Source organism: Homarus americanus, unplaced genomic scaffold (genome assembly GCF_018991925.1).
Source record: "Homarus americanus isolate GMGI-L3 unplaced genomic scaffold, GMGI_Hamer_2.0 scaffold28, whole genome shotgun sequence".
Taxonomy (NCBI): Eukaryota; Metazoa; Arthropoda; class Malacostraca; order Decapoda; family Nephropidae; genus Homarus; species Homarus americanus.
Genome location: NW_024742238.1, coordinates 2179851 through 2198211, shown reverse-complemented (window position 1 = coordinate 2198211; position 18361 = coordinate 2179851).

Here is an 18361-nt window from a genome sequence, read left to right as displayed (position 1 = left end):
CACCACACCACGCCACAACACCACACCACGCCACAACACCTCACCCAACACCACGCCACACCACAACACCTCACCCCAACACCACACAACACCACAACACAACACCACAACACAACACCACAACACAACACCACGCCACAACACCACAACACAACACCACGCCACAACACCACGCCACAACACCACACCACGCCACAACACACCACTTCACACCAGTTGGCTATAATTGTTGTCACCTCCGTTAACCACACTCTCACCACCGCTAATTATACCTCAGTTACGGCTAATTTGTCACCAATGTTGAATGTTAGATTAGAATGATAATGCATGTTAATGTTAAATTAGAATGTGGTAATGTTAGAAGCTGAGGTGTAGGAATGTTAAATTAGAATGTGGTAATGTTAGAAGCTGAGGTGTAGGAATGTTAAATTAGAATGTGATAATGTTAGAAGATGAGGTGTAGGAATGTTAAATTAGAATGTGATAATGTTAGAAGCTGGAGTGTAGGAATGTTAAATTTGAATGTGATAATACGACAAGAAAAAGAATGAGAAAATGAATGTTAGAATATGTTAGAATGTAGAAACTGTGTGTAAAGTTAGGAAAATAATCGATAGGTAGATAGATGCGCTGATAGACTGGCAGTGTTAGGCATAGATAGATAGATAGATAGATAATATAGATAGATAGATAGATAGATAGACATAGATAGATAGATAGATAGATAGATAGGTAGACAGACAGACAGACAGACAGACAGACAGACAGACAGGCAGACAGACAGACAGACATAGATAGATAGATAGATAGATAGATAAACAGACAGACAGACGGATAGAGAGAGAGAGAGAGAGAGAGAGAGAGAGAGAGAGAGAGAGAGAATCCAATATGGTCGACCTAGTTGCTAAGGAAGCGGCGTTATGTCAACCACACTCAACCTCAGCCAAGTAACTGATACACCCTCCCCCTCTCCTCATTTACCCTCTTCTTCCCTCACTTCTCTACGTCTTCTGTACAGTTACCTCACTTTGAAGTCTCTTTATACCTCACTAACTGTCAGATTTAAGCCACAGGTTAATGAAAAAAGAGCAACAATTATGGGCGTGTTTCCTCCTCCTCCTCCTCTTCTTCCTACTCCTACTCCTCCTCTTCCTACTCCAACTCCTCCTATCTTCTTCTTCTTCTTCTTCTTCTTCTTCTTCTTGTTCTTCTTGTTCTTGTTCTTGTTCTTGTTCTTCTTCTTCTTCTTGTTCTTGTTCTTGTTCTTCTTCTTCTTGTTCTTCTTCTTCTTCTTCTTCTTCTTCTTCTTCTTCTTCTTCTTCTTCTTCTTCTTCTTCTTCTTCTTCTTCTTCTTCTTCTTCTTCTTCTTCTTCTTCTTCCTCTTCTTCCCTTACTTTTTCTTTCTTCTTCTTCTTGTTCTTGTTCTTGTTCTTCTTCTTCTTCTTGTTCTTGTTCTTGTTCGTGTTCTTGTTCTTCTTCTTCTTGTTCGCTTCTAGGAATTCTGAGATTTCCAACGTTGACAAAAATAGTGAACCTGTCGTCTAACGCCTTGAACATACAAAAACAGACAAACACAGAAAACTGACAAAACAAACAGCAAACAGACAAAACAAGTGGAGAAAAACAGAAGCCAAACAGAAAAACAGACAAACAAACAGAAACAGACAAACAGAAAAACAGGACAAACAAACAGAAAAACAGACAAACACAGAAAACTGGATAAACAACAGTAAAACAGACAAACAAACAGTAAAACAGACAACAAACAGAAAAACAGACAAACAAACAGGAAACTGACAAACAAACAGAAAAACAGACAAAACGAACAGAAAAACAGACAAACGAACAGAAAAACAGACAAACAAAAAAACAGACAAACAAACAGTAAAACAGACAAACAAACAGAAAACAGACAACAAAAAAACAGACAAACAAACAGTAAACAGACAAAACAAAAGAGAAACAGACAAACGAACAGAAAACAGACAAACAAACAAAACAGACAAACAAACAGAAAAACAGACAAACGAACAGTGAAAACAGACAAAAAACAGACAAACAAACAGTAAAACAGACAAACAAACAGAAAACAACAGGACAACAAAACAGAAAAACAGACAAACAAACAGAAAAAACAGACAAACGAACAGACAAACAAACAGAAAAAAGACAAACAAACAGAAAAACAGACAAACAAACAGACAAACAAACAGAAAAACAGACAAACAAACAGAAAAACAGACAAACAAACAGAAAAACAGACAAACAGAATAATAGACAAACAAACAGAAAACTGACAAACAAACAGTAAAACTAGGTAAAGTAATACATAATTTATCCTAGATGTACAGTACATTACCATAGGCGTACGGAGATATCTCCTCGAATTTGGATAATATTGTTACGAACCTCTTTTTTGGGGGCCACTTACCAGCTTCCACTGATGGCTACCAGTGGCCAGGTGTACTGTACATACAGAAGCAGTGGATATATCACAAGTGTCGTCGAATTACCACTGGCTCTCCCGCCAGTCTCCGGTAATTCCCCGACGATCGGTATCAGTGTACAGACAATACAACAGACAGGTGGTTTTCCACCAGGTCACAGAAACACACTTGTGAGCTGTAGTCTCCTTTAATAATCACCAAGTCTTCACAAAACTGTTTCAGGATTTGTCTTTACAACTGGGCTTCTCACTTCAGATATAAAATTATATTGTCGGCACACTACTAGTGTACAACTCCTTAGTCTTTTCACTTTATATCGCTCGCAACAATTCCAAAATACTTGAACAACTATCATCTTTAGTTGCCACTAGGGTTGTACTTCACACTCTGAACAGAATCGGACGATTGTCTCCCTAGGCAGCTCGCTGCCGCTTATATCCCTCATCAGAGCCTCTAGAACATTCTAGCACTATCCAGGTAATGCAAGGCGGAACAAGACACTCCTGGGAAGTTCTAGAACGTTCTACTCTAATCAAGACTTACAGCACGTAAGTAAATCATAACAAAATGATGCGTTACATTCTAGAAAATTCTTACATTGGTAATACATCAATTTATTTAAGAAAATCTCCCAAAACTTGCCAAAATAACTGCTGGCTGCTTGGAATAGAAATTGATCAGACACCTAGTTCACAAAGATTATAACACTAAATTATGCCTCGGCAGAACACTATCGTTAATATTTGTATTTAGATGGACTGTAATATACTCTAAATGAAAAACGATCATCTCCCTGAATATCTCTACCTGCCTGCCTGTCTTATGATGGACAAAATCACATCATTGCTAATATTTAAAATAGTAGAGATCTACGTTGTCACCTTCAACAGTGTGAATATAAGAGTTAACACAATGTATGATGTATCAAACGGACACTTTGTCCGTTTGTTCTTATATTAGCACCTGTCTAACAGGCAGTCATGGTGATATAAATGTGGGCCGCATACATTATGTTTACACTGTATAATTACTCCTACGGCAATTAAACTATGAGCAGCTGCTCAGCCAATCACAACACTAGCCTGTCAGTGTCATGGTCATATCGTTGCGACTCAACGTAACGATGGACATCCACTCTACAAACGGAATTATTGCCATACCGACAGCTATTAAATTTATTGAAACCACTGTCGCTGACAGTCTCATCATCACTGATTCTCTATCCTCTCTACTTGCACTTGACACCCTCGACTCAAGTTGTCATGTTGTCTCTGAAGCCAGACACGAATATGCGTACCTTGTTGACCGGTGTGTCAAGATCAAACTGTTGTGTAATCCCCTCACATAGGCCTCAAAGAACATGACAGAGTTGATGCCCTCACCAAACTCGCGTCTAGCATAGGCACTGTCTAACAAAGGCAAAGGGTCTGTCAAAAAGAACCCTTAAAACTGTGATTAGGAAAGAACTTATTGATGAATTTGACGCAAGCAGACAAGTGCAAACAGGCACTAGTCGATCCATAGTTTACCATGATGAGATGTATCAAGTGAAACATGTATATGGAGCAAGTAACAAGATCACTAGATTACAAGATGTTGTAACCGCTAGACTAAGGTTAGGATATAAGTACCTCTGGCAGTATGTTTCTCAAACAGATGTGAACAAGACTAAATGTAAAGTGTGTGGCCAAACATATGGCCACGCACCCCAACACTACGGCCTTGACTGTGTGAAGATAGAACCTTTTAGGGACAGGTCCAAGCACACTGTGTGTGAAATGGCACAACACTTCATCTCCAATGGCAAGATAGCCGACATATTAAGATAGTATCTACCTTTTTGGACTAATTAGTTATATCATTTCCCATGTATTGAACCAAACACATAATGTGCTTGAATGCTCTACCTCCCACCCAGGAGGAGGCACCAGCTCTACCTCCCACCCAGGAGGAGGCACCAGCTCTACCTCCCACCCAGGAGGAGGCACCAGCTCTACCTCCCACCCAGGAGGAGGGCACCAGCTCTACCTCCCACCCAGGAGGAGGCACCAGCTCTACCTCCCACCCAGGAGGAGGCACCAGCTCTACCTCCCACCCAGGAGGAGGCACCCGCTCTACCTCCCACCCAGGAGGAGGCACCCGCTCTACCTCCCACCCAGGAGGAGGCACCCGCTCTACCTCCCACCCAGGAGGAGGCACCCGCTCTACCTCCCACCCAGGAGGAGACACCAGCTCTACCTCCCACCCAAGAAGAGGCGAGCGCCGTATAAACAATGACATTTCTAACCACACCCGGCAAAATACAGTGTACTTGGCAAATGCTGCAGCTGCTGAGAATGGAGGGGGGCCGGAGTTACTACTAAGAGCAGAGACGTTACCGAGAACAAATTCCGGCTTGAATGCCATGTACATTGTACACTAATACTGACACGCTCCTTGATAAGATAGGAAGAGTTTGAAACACTACTGAAGGTACACCAACCCGATATGTAGGGGTTGTAGAATTGTTGTACAAGAATAGGAGAATCGACCCAAAGGAATGTGAGTTCAGTATTGACGGATATGACTTATTTACGAACCTTTCTCAAGAAAGTTGCAAGAGAGGTGTGGTTATCTATGCTAGGCAAGACCTTAGAGCCAGCCAGGCGAGGGTACAGGGAGAGGATGTTTTTGAAGAGTCCAAGTGGTGTAAAATTAAATTAAAGGGAGGAGACTTACTTATTGTTGGGTGTATCTACAGAGCCCCAAACTGTAGCTTACCAAACCAAAGGAACTTAAGAGCCTTAATAGACAATGCAGCGATGCTCAACCCTAGCCACCTCCTTATCATGGGGGACTTTAACTATGGCGACATCGACTGGAGAAACGAGTTCACGCCAAATGACTTAAATAACCCGGCTACTCATTTCGTAGAAACTCTGAGAGATAATTTTCTGTTCCAACATGTGAAAGACCCGACACATTACAGAGGGGAGCAAACACCCAAGCCACTGGACCTCATCATAACAAACGAGGAGGGTATGGTGGCCAAACTGGAACATCTAGCCCTAGTTGACACCAGCCACCTTATAATGTTGTCCTTCAAATTTAACTGTTACTCAGTTCACGACAAAACCAGGCCAAGGTGTAAATATTACAGGGGAAATTACGACGGGATGAGGGGGGGGGGGGTGAGGGATATCCAGTGGCCTGACTCACTAAGGCATAAGAACGTAGACACTACGCTCAATATCATAGCTAGTAAAGTAAACCATTTGATAGAAAAATATATACCTAAGACCAAACCCAGTGCCTCTAGGAATACAAGGAGACCGCTACACACGGACCATACGGCGGTCGACAATGTTAAGAAGAAAACCCAGAAATTCAAGACGTGGGCTAGGTCAAGCGATGAGCAGGACAGGAGGATGTATGCAAGAGCCAGGAACCAAGCAAAGTCAGAGTGAAAAAGGGCTGAAAAGGAGTTCCAGAGGCTAGTTGCAAGCGAGGTCAAGTCAAACCCAATGGCGTTTTACCGCTATGCAAAGTCGAAATTAAAAACGCGAGTAGGAGTATCGGACCTCAGGCTTGAAAATGGTAGTTACACAGATTCTGACCAGGATAAAACTGAAGCATTGAACAGCTTCTTTACCTTGGTGTTCAAAAGAGAGGATGCGAACAATCTTCTTGTGTTTGAGGACAGACGGTTTGACACAGCATTGACCCACATTGTGCTCACAGAAGAGGTTATAAGAAATATACTGTCAAAGTTAAAGGTTCATAAGAGTCCCGGACCTGACATGGTGCATCCCACAGTGCTAAGAGAGTTGTGCAACGAGCTTGCTGAGCCCCTGAAGATTCTTTTCAGTAAATGCCTGGATGAGCAAAAGGTCCCCAGTGATTGGAAAATGGCTATGTGAATCCTATCTTCAAGAAGGGCGATCGTCACTCCACGAACAACTATAGACCGGCGAGCCTAACTAGCATAGTATGTAAAGTACTTGAGAGCATTGTAAGAGGTGCCATGAAGGAACATCTAAATACGAAACAACCTTGTCAATGATTGACAACATGGTTTTATGCCAGAGTGCTCCTGATTAACACAATTACTCAAGGTATTGTTTATTTGGACCCAAATTCTGGAACAGAGTGGTAATATCCTCAATATTTACCTAGATTTTGCCAAGGCTTCCGACAGTGTACCCCATGAAAGGCTGGAAATTAAACTGGAAGGGTACGGAATTCGGAGAAATGTCCTAGCGTGCACGTGAGACTTTCTCCGTGACCGCAAGCAGTGTGTGGTGATTAATGACACGAAATCATCATGTGTACCTGTCACAAGTGGGGTACCACAGGGCAGTGTATTGGGCATTCTGTTGTTAGTTTGCTTCATAAATGACAGGCCTGAAGCTGTACACTCCTCCATACAAATGTTTGCGAATGACGCCAAGTTATTTCGGGAAATTAAGAACCAAGCAGACTGTGAAGAGCTGCAGAAGGATCTCTGTGAGCTTCAAGAATGGTCGAAGAAATGGCTGCTAAGATTCAATGTCAAGAAGTGTAAGAGGCTGCACCTGGGACGTACCAACGAAGGAGGAGTATCATATGTCCCAACGGGACGAAGAAACTGCATTAATCGAGACTGAATGTGAAAAGAACCTAGGTGTGTATGTTGACAATGAGCTGAAGTTCTCGGGCCATTGCGAGAAGAAGGTAAATCAGGCAACTAAATTATTACGTCTTATAAGAAGGTCGTTCAGATATCTTCAAGAGTGAAGTGCTTCCCCGTCTGGAGTACTGTCACCCCGTTTGGTCCCCGGGATATGCTAGGGACTGTCAGTTGATTGAAATTGTCCATAGGAGGGCCACCAGACTAGTGCCTGCACTGCGGCACCTCAGCTACCCTGAGAGATTAGAGCGCCTGAAATTGCCTATCTTATACTACAGGTGTACAAGTATCTCAAGGGGCACTACTCAGTCGAGTGTCCTTACTTGGAGCTGGCTGACGCTCGCCCCACAAGGGGTCACAGCTCAAGGTTGAAGAAGCCGCAAGCCCAGAAAAGTGTGAGGGGATAACTTTTTCGGAGTGAGAGTTGTGAACTCTTGGAACAATCTGCCAGAGTGTGTTGTGACGGCACCGAGTGTGAGCTCTTTCAAGACCAGACTGGATAAGCACTGGAGCAGGTTCAGATACATTCAGGAGCCAGTGCATGCCCAGTACTTGCCAACGATGCGTAACAGAGACGCATCCGATTGCCCAAGCAGCTAACGAGCCGATCAATTGGTGAAGAGGATAACAGTAAATATAAGTGAAGAATACCTCTCACGCAAATGAAAATAACAAGGTGTACGGCCAGACATACTGCCTCACACGCCTGTACTCACGCAGTTGCGAATAAGTTACCCTTTATGTATAGAACTAAATAAAGAATTTATTTGAAATACTCTGTAACATTCAATGCCACAATATCCTGACCACGGGTGTTATTTATACAGACCCTTCGTGAACTCTACTCTGTAATTCTTTTGCGCTACTGCCCACTGGATAAGTATGGGGTGCACAATAAACTAGCAGCTGTAAATGGGAAAAATTAAAATTATCCTGGTTATACACTTATTCATATTACGCTTCATCGTCCTTAAAACTTCCTGCTTTCGTGAGTCATCCGTACACGTTCTCCTAGACTCAGATCAGAGAAAACGAAGATGACGTCATAGTTTGTGTTAAACTGAAGTTATTAAATGTGAAGAAAAGAATATTGAATTATTCATAAACCTTCATACGTAGCATTAAGATGTATATGCCAGCAGAGAACTGAGGTAGACAAGACTATATGAGTATGTGTCTAACACCTTAATTGTGTGTAACTGTATGCATCTATTCAATAGATACAGACAGTTACACACAAGAGATTTTATTGTGTAAAGTTAGCAGATCTCTGAGCTAGTGAAACAAGGCCCAGCCGCCTTAGTGTTTCGCGTTCGTCACACATTGTCCCGCCTTTGCTGTGTATTTACAGCACAGTTTTGTAACCTGTAAATATCAGTGAATGTCATGAATATATTGACTGTTCTGAAAGGTTGCAATTAACAAAGTAACACTGGTTACTCAGACCATCAAGCACTGTCAGTGTACTTTCAGCCGCGGTTACAGAAGCTACTCATGATTAAGTAGCCACAATGGCAGCTGCCAAGAAAGCCAAATTATACGTTCGATCGTTTCAACTCTCTTGGACAAAAGACTTTGGATTTATTTTAAAGAAAGGTTGAGCTGTGTGTGCTCTGTGTTGCAAGAATGCTGTTTGCCGGACACCAAATGTAAAGAGACATTATGAAATGAAGCATGAGAAGACATTTAAGTACAATGCAGACAAGGCTGAAGCAATGAAGAAGGCAGTATCCCGCTATGAAAACAAAGCAGCGTTATGAAGAATCTGAGTGCAAACAAAGATCATTCAACTGAGGCCAACTACAAACTTCTCTGTGTATTGTTAAACATGGAAAACCATTTATTGATGGCAATTATATAAAGGAGGCCCTTCTCAACAGCTCTCAAGTTTTATTTAGTGATTTACCAAACAAACACACTATCATCTCAAGGATATAAGACATGCCTGTTGCAACCAGGACTGTAGAGAGGCACATATGACATGGCTGCAAATATGAGATAACAGCAAACTGTTGCATTATAAAATGCAGCTGTGTTCAGTATTGCTGTTGATAAGAGTGTTGATATGCACGTTTGGCTATTGTCACCAGGTACAGTGACACGGAAGTACACGAGGAGCTGTGCTGCCTAAGACCTATGTATGGTACTACCAAGGTAGATGACATTGTTAAAATGTTTATTGATCATTTTGAGGAGAGAGGGGTTAATATTAAAAAAAATATATATATATATATATATATTTGCAGTTACAACGGTTGGCGCTCCTGCTATGGTAGTAAAACACAGGGGATTTGCTAAGCTAATTGAGGATAAAATTGGGCACCCCATCCTGAAGTTACACTGCATTATTCATCAAGAAAATCTGTGCGCCAGAATTTTGAACTCTGATCTCAATAAAGTAAGGGCCACTGTGACAAATTTTGATTTTTTGGGGGTGAACGAGCTGCTCTTACTCAGACAATTCCAGTCTTTTCTTGATGAGATGAATAGTGCATATGGAGACATACCCTTTACTCCAGTGTTAGGTGGTTAAGTTGCGGGAAAGTTTTAGAACGGTTCGCGGAATGCTTTGATGGAATCAGGATCTTTCTGAAAAAAGGGGCAAAAAATACACAGAAGGAAGATGACCATTGGATAGTGAAACTTATGCTTCTCTCAGACATCACCAAACACCTCAGTAACCTTAATCTTCACCTGCAGGCCAAACAGTTGTGGATCTCTATGACACTTGGAAGGCTTTTGTTGCAAAGCTGGCAATTTACTTGGTGGATGCTGAAACGACAACTTTCCGCTACTTCAAGCACCTGAAGGGGTGGTCAGCACATCCTGTGAACGTTACAGAGATTGCGTGTACATGCAAAAGTGTTCTCTTTCAGATTTCAAGATTTCCAGCACATTGGCCCAATGTTTTCCATTTTAATTAAACCTGAAAACATTTAGGAGAGTGACTTGGACTTGTCTTTATTTGAGTTGATGGAAATTAGGGATCTGGAAATGCAGTTTATCGATTTTAAGTCGTCTTCATTATGGGCAGTAAAGTTCACGGAACTACGTAAATCACTTGAAACGACTGTGAGTGATCCTGAGGCCTCCGTGCTAAGCTGCTAGACATCCCTACCAGAAAAATTTGATTGCATGAAGAAGGTTGCCTTCGCACTGCTTTCAACCTTTGGATCGACATATATTTGTGAGCAGATATTTTCACACATGAAGATTATCCTCAATCCTCATCGCAGCCGACTTACAACTGATCACGCTGAGCAACACTGAGCAAGGGGAACCAGGGACAGGGATCACACTAAAATGGTGAGAGTATTTTATAGTATTAGATTATATATCTTACCATTCATGTGTAATTGTGTGCATTTCAAATATGTATGAAAGTATTATTTATCAATATACACATGTCAATAATTTGCTCATTGAAAATTATAGTTGGCACGCAAGGCAGTAGAATTGTTAGAAACTGGCACAGTGTGTTGAAAAGATTGCCAAATCCACCGAACATTGCCTGTTAAAGTACCTGTAACATAGAGAGAGAGTGAAGCAACATTGTGGCGAAGAGAAAGGGAAGAAAAACTATCAACTAGAGGAGGAGAGTTAATAAGACCAAATGCCTTTGATTCCACCCTGTCTAACAGTTGGACAGAAGAAGAGCCACCCACAGATATGAGAGCAGTACTCCAAGTTAGGACAAATGAATCCCTTATATACTTGAAGCAACTGCTCAGGAGTGAAGTAGCTACGGCATCTGTACAGCATTCCCAACTTTAGCCTCCCAGAATAATATACAGTAAGTAGTACAAGGTAAGATGGATAATTTGTATACAAACGTTATTGACATTCGTAGCACATCCAGAGATGTATATACGATTCATAAATTTAATGAAAGGTTAAACTCACGGCGGAAAAAAAAAAAAAATATATATATATATATATATATATATATATATATATATATATATATATATATATATATATATATATATATATATATATATATATATATATATATATATATATATATATATATATATATATATATATATATATATATATTGCCGTTAACACTTTGGGTAATGCAAGGTGGTGAAACATGGGTTTCTGGTCCAAAGGGTTTTGACCATGAAATCGCTGGTTGGGACTAGTGAGCAGCGTATCCCTGTACCTTTCTCTGTGCAGGGCACGGCTGAGCACATATGCTGTTACTTACTTCACCAACACTACAAGATGCTGTGTTTACATGTAGTCTGTCAGCGGTGTCGTCTGCACGAAACGCCCATGGAAACAGCGATTTGTGGTTATTTGGGCACCTTTTCACCTGTTGCTTCTATATACTTTAACTTCCAATTGTCTACATTTCAGTTTATACTTTCATTGTATTTTAAATAGTTGTAATACCGCCGAGGAGGATGGGCCATCACACCTCACTTATAACACCCCTGGACCTGAGGAGTCGTGACCATACGTCATCAATCATGGGCCAGTTTTGTTTTAAGTATTGAGTTACAACGAAAAAACACGTCGTAGCTCAAGTTATGACCAACTCTGGGAGATAAAACGTCTTAAATATTGTTATCCAACCCTGGGTGCTGTATAGGAAAAGGATCGGGCAGCAAAAGAACATTCCCGTACTGCTCTAGGCTCCTCAAGGCGCGAAGGATCATCACTACTACGCATAATTATTTCAGAATGCATTGTCAGTGGACTTAGTAGAGTGGCAATACTTAGGGTCACCAACCATTAGTGTTTTAAAAGTCATTAGACAGAGTTTGAACTCTATCCTTGCTTTAATTGGAAGCCAATGTAATTCGATCAAGAATAGGATAGTAGATGTCCTTGGTGGGAGGAGCTACAGAGAGAACTTACAACCTTGAGGATCGACTTACAGTAGAGTTAACTGTGAGATACAATACTTTTAAGTACCCGGTCCCAGGTTCATTGTTCCCCTGTACCTGTAATATTTTAAGAAATACAGAAATCGTATTTAACTGTATTTCACGTATGAACTTTGAAGATGTTAAAACTACTGCTTGTTTACTTGTGGACTAGTTTAGTGTTGTAACAGCGGGGTCATTGACAGAGCTTCGAATCTCAAATGTAATTTTCATTAATAATTATCCATTTAATTTTATCTAATGAAGGAGACAATAGATGACGGCCAGTTGTGTATGGTGTTCCTTCCGCCGTCCAGTCGGTAAATACTGTAGATATGTAAGTGATTTTCAGCTGAATCAGTAAAGCGAACCAATGAATAAGGAATCGAATCACATCAAGGGTTCAGCACTCACCAGTCGCCAGTGAATCAGTGATCATTAAGGTACGGTAATGGCGGCGGCAAGGTGTGTGTGTGTGTGGTGATACAGTGTTTTTTCAAGGGATGGCGATTTCCTGGATTTACGTTCGCTTTTTGTGCATTACTGCATGCATGTGGCGCCGTAAGGGCTTCCAGGACTCTACGTTGTGGTTATTAGCAGCTGAGTGCAGGTATGTTGATAAAAAAGCGGTGTTGTTGTACTGCAGGTCCAGGGAGGGGGAGACGGCAGTGTAGGTTTTCCTCCGTGTGTCCAGGGGTTGTGAATGTCATGACTCGGACAGATAATAATGCAATTAAGATGGCTATTAACCAAACTTATCTTATGGGTAGATAAATAAAATCCTAGAATTGGGAGTTTTTTGTCAGGGGAAGCGTGGAAGGTATCGTCGCCGTGGCTTACTTGCTGCTGTTCCCGAGGTAAATTATATAATGGGATCATTATGGAAATTTCCAATTTAATTTAGGCCGTAAGTCTTTGCACTTGATAGTGTAGATACCTCGAGCATTACTTGAGTATTGGTAGTACAGCGTAACGCGCGTATCTCTCAAGGGTTCGAATCCTGTTTGACCCAGACACACGTGGGGAGGGTGTTATCCAGTGTGACACTACCGAACATCACAGGTTTCCCAGCTTCCGGTTTCCGCTTGTGCTAACACTGGATTGACTAACCACCCGAACTGCTGATGAGTGATAAAAATGGTAAAAAAAGAGAAAACTTACCGATCCTTTGGGTACGCCATTAGTACTATCAGTGTTCAGTTTGCTCCACAAAACGGCACACCGAACGGTTTTTGCTGTGTTTCATGTTAGAGAAAATTGTAAAATTTCAAGAGAGACGTAAACTATAATAATTTAATCAAAACTGTCTAAGCAATTCAATAATTCTAAAGTTTCTAGGAAAATACACAATAATATATATATATATATATATATATATATATATATATATATATATATATATATATATATATATATATATATATATATATATATATATATATAATACTGTTCCTGAAATTACGTCAGACGTGTAACACTACAAATTCACACTATTTTTGCCCAATTCATCAAACCTTCGTTAGGTTTGAACTTTACCACAGCCTTCTTTGTCCTGTACCATTTCAAATACAATAATTAGTGACGCTGTGGGAAAAGTCGAGAATTTGTTCCTGGTTTTCGTTTTAATGAGATTTAACTATGGGGAATATTTGATCAACATTTACAGTACATTTGAGGTTGGTGATGCCGAGATAGTTTGTGTAAAAGTTGTTAGGTTTGTGAAATAAATGTTTACCAAAGTCATTGGTCATGATTGAGATTTCCTTCACGAAATGTTCTGGATTCTGTAGTTATTTCGTGTGTTGTGGGAGTTAATGTTTTCAATATTCCGTCATTCATTATCTCGGTTTTTTAAGATGTCCAAATGAAATAAAAGGAAATCTTTAACTCATATCGGACATGAAATGTCATGTTAACACGTGACTCTTCATTAAGAAACTTATCAACAGATAAGAAATAACATATTTTATGTTTCGTTCCCACTAACGGGAACTGACTTGTCGTGGTGAAGGGGCTTGAGGTCCCGATGATCTGGTGAGCCGTACCATCCCCACTTAGGGGTCAGAGCTATCCATCCTGGAGAGGTCACCAGTGAGGAATGAGATGAAATAGTTACCAGGTGCACCAAGACCCTCCCCTGTGACGTGCTACCACGCACTGATCCGAAGTGTGCATTTTGCTCATAACTCAAATGAAAAACAGCCAGAGAATAATTTTTTTATAAGCTCATTGACATCACTCGATAATTTTACAGGTTTTCTTAACTGAATATTGAAATTAGCCTGATTAAAGCAATATTAAAGGAGATACAGCCGTTATAATTTCAGATTTTGTTCTCATAAAATTGGAACACATCACACACATTTAATTGGGCAAGTATTACACTTTACAACATTACCATTGTATATGATTTATATCTTGTCAAACCGGACGATTTAAATGAAGAACGATGAATTAAAGAAGGTAAAGATAAACTGCTTGTACCTCCCTTAATGTTGGCATAATCACGTTATCTTAATGTTCAACAAAGAAGAAGTAAAATGATCCAGTAAAGCCAATGAACTTATTTAGAGAATATTCATTGGTTACTTTTTATTTTAAAATTTGTGTACCGTTTTCCGGGGCAGTGAAGAGTGTCCAACAATGAAAACACCTGTGGTAAACACGCACACACACACACACATAAACATAAACCCACGCACGCAGTTTTTATATACATACACACACAAGCTCTGAAATAGTATGTGGCGCCTTTGAACCCTAGAAATAACAAGCAGCCAGTAGTGAAAGCAGGGACGGTGACTGCCATGGGTCACTCTCCCACCTGCTGTCCAGTAAACCCGAGTAACACACTTTCATTGTCATGCCCTGTGTGTTGTAGGACCATCAAGGGTGAATCAGGAGTAATAATCAACCTTTACGTTCTACCTTTAAATAATATAGACCCAAGAGAAAGGAAGACTGTAATAAACATATTTGTCTCTTATTTTTCACCTAATAATCACCACAACTAGAAGTAGTCATAAGGAAGGGTGCCGATGGTTTCTGTAGGGATACCTCGGTTGTTCTTGATAGTTTGTCCTCAGGTTATTTTGAAGTCCAATACAACTCTTGCTTCCACGGCTTCAGCTAGTAGATTGTTGTATAGGTCTCCAAGCCTTCTATTTATTCTACACTGACAGCTATATTAGGTTAGGTTAGCTTGAGGTAATGTTAGGTTAAGTTAGCTTGAGGTAATGTTAGGTTAGGTTAGCTTGAGGTAATGTTAGGTGAGCTTGAGGTAATGTTAGGTTAGGTTAGCTTGAGGTAATGTTAGGTTAAGTTAGCTTGAAGTAATGTTAGGTTAGCTTGAGGTAATGTTGTTAGGTTAGCTTGAGGTAATGTTATGTTAGGTTAGCTTGAGGTAATGTTAGGTTAGCTTGAGGTAATGTTAGGTTAGGTTAAGTTCTATTACGTTAGGGTGGTTAATCTTCAGGTTAAATTTAACGAGTAAATTTTCTGGAATACATGTCCAGCCATAACCTAACCTAACCTACTTTAGTGGGAGGGTTGGAAGATGTATTCAAGTTCCTCTTCCCTTACGGTCAAGGCTGGTAGTACGGTACGGAATATTTTTCCGTACTCCGTACCTGGCTAAAATACCGTACCGTACCCCCCACTTATTTTTCCGTACCGTACAGTACGGAAAAAATACCGTACCGTAATTTCGTACTTTTATCGTACCGTCAGCAAAATATATTTACATCAAAATAATTCTCTATTTGTGAAAAATTTATTAGAGTACATGTTTGGATTTGAAAAGGAACATTTACTTAGTGACTATAGATGTAAATGTGTGTAATAGGCCCCTGTCTCATCAACAGAACGTATTATATAAATGGGTCAATACATCTGATATTATATTCAGATTCACCACCCTGTAACTTTCCACTGTCTATGAGTAAGACATGAGATTGACACGTGAGCGGGCAACTTACCCAAGAGGGGGAGACCCATAGCTCAGCATTTCTGTAAGCACGCACTGCGATGCCCCTAAGCTTCAGTAGCTCACCTCAACTCATATCGAAAGGACGTGACCAAACGTTTATCATACATAAACGCCGTCCCTTTCTCATTCACTCCTAGACAGTGAGACTTACGGTTGATATACACTCAGGAATTATATATATAACCTTTTATAATAAAACAAAGGAACTACCGTTTGGGTTTCGTTACTTAAAACCCAAATATAAATATGTGTGAACGGACTGGTTAATTGGACAAGCAGCCGATTCATGTGCCCACATAATATTGTTGCCTTATTTTGGAATTTTATTTCTTAGTCTACCTAATTTACAATGAAGCAAAAATATGTGTCATCTTACCAATAAGGTGCAATATTTGATAAAGTGCCCCTGCCTGCCTCGGGTGACTGCTCCCGACGGCGACACCGGCAATGGAAGGAGTGACTGTGGAGAGTTGGAGACACTACTCTCAAGTTATACGTGAATAGTTTACGTGACGCAACGTGATCAGTACTGACAGTACCAGACTACCAGCTGGCGGACGGTACTGATCACGTAAGTGCACTCACTGAAGCCACCGACGCATTAACCCTTTGAAGATCGATGACACATTTCTTTTCTCTTTTCTGACTATTATTAGATGATTTAATTCAATTTAGGAAGGGTATATGAAAGACAATAGACAGATGGCTAATTCAGCTAGTCTATACTGTTTATTCCCATAAATCCTTCCTAAGCTGCATAAAAGTGTCTAATGATAGCCAGAATAAACTGTCAAAATGCGTCACAATCCCCAAGGGGTTAATAATTGCATGATCATGTTTTTAAGCCTGGGGTACGGTACGGAATTTTGCTCATTTTTCCGTACCTAAATCGTACCGTACCGTACTTCAAGGAAAATATCGTACCGTAATTCCGTACCGTACATTGACTAAATATCAACCGTCAGCCTTGCTTACAGTAGGCTACATAAACAACTCTAGAAGCAAAAACAAAAATAATAATAATAAATAAATACAAAATTAATAATAAATACATAAATAAATAAATAGAAAAATAACCTACACAAACAAACAAGAAAATAATTAAATACTTACATGAGAAAGTTGATTACCATAACAAAAAGTAAGAAAGGAAGTGGGTAAAGACGTGTTAATAAGATACGGATGGCTTCCTCTGTGTTCCCGTTAGTCTAGTTTAGGTGCTGGAGAGTGACGTACAGTATGGCGGACCGAGGCTGACTGAACCCGGATATTCAAGACTTTACGATATCGAATTTATTTTATACATACTCAATTGTCATACTTATTTGTCATACTTGTTTTATACTCACTTGTCATATTCTCTTGTTGTTCTTGCTCACTTGTCATACTTGCTCACTTGTCATACTTGCTCACTTGTCATACTCACTTGTCATACTTGCTCACTTGTCATACTTACTCACTTGTCATACTTGCTCACTTGTCATACTTACTCACTTGTCATACTTACTCACTTGTCATACTTGCTCACTTGTCATACTTGCTCACTTGTCATACTTGCTCACTTGTCATACTTACTCACTTGTCATACTTGCTCACTTGTCACTCACTTGGATAGGACATTTAATATCACTTGTCATACTTGCTCACTTGTTACTCACACTTGCTCACTTGTCATACCTCACTTGTCATACTTGCTCACTTGTCATACTTGCTCACTTGTCATACTCACTTGTCATACTTGCTCACTTGTCATACTTGCTCACTTGTCATACTTGCTCACTTGTCATACTTGCTCACTTGTCATATTCTCTTGTTGTTCTTGCTCACTTGTCATACTTACTCTCTTGTTATACTTGCTCACCTGTTGTACAGTCGCCTGCACTTATATCTCGTACTGTGGTTGGTACGTTTTGTGAGGTGTGTCAGCACTGTGTTTGTTTACATCATATTACAACTCCCGGAGTGGCCCTAAGGAACCTCTCAATAGCACAGTTCGTCATCCGCCAGTGTTACTGAAATTAGATTTGAGACGACGTTTGCACCAGCACGGGAGGAACAGAGGACAAATCTCAATTGAAATATATAGTTCATATGCTGACAAGTGTTGTATTTTAGAGCAATTTTTTTACGTCTTTTAATGAATAAGATAATAATTATAGCAGTGGTTATCTGAATTTATTATCGAGGGTGACCGGTAAACAGAGCTTTGTTTATCCTCTGCACGCTACCACGTGGTCACCCAGAAGCTCCGCCCACAACTGTGTGACGTCACTGACGAACTGTGCATAAGGGTGCTAAATAAGCGTTCCACTTATATGCCACATCTCACAATACGAGCCAGCCACTGTAATAGGTACAAAGTGCAGGCGACTGTACTTGTCATACTTGTTCTACCTACTCA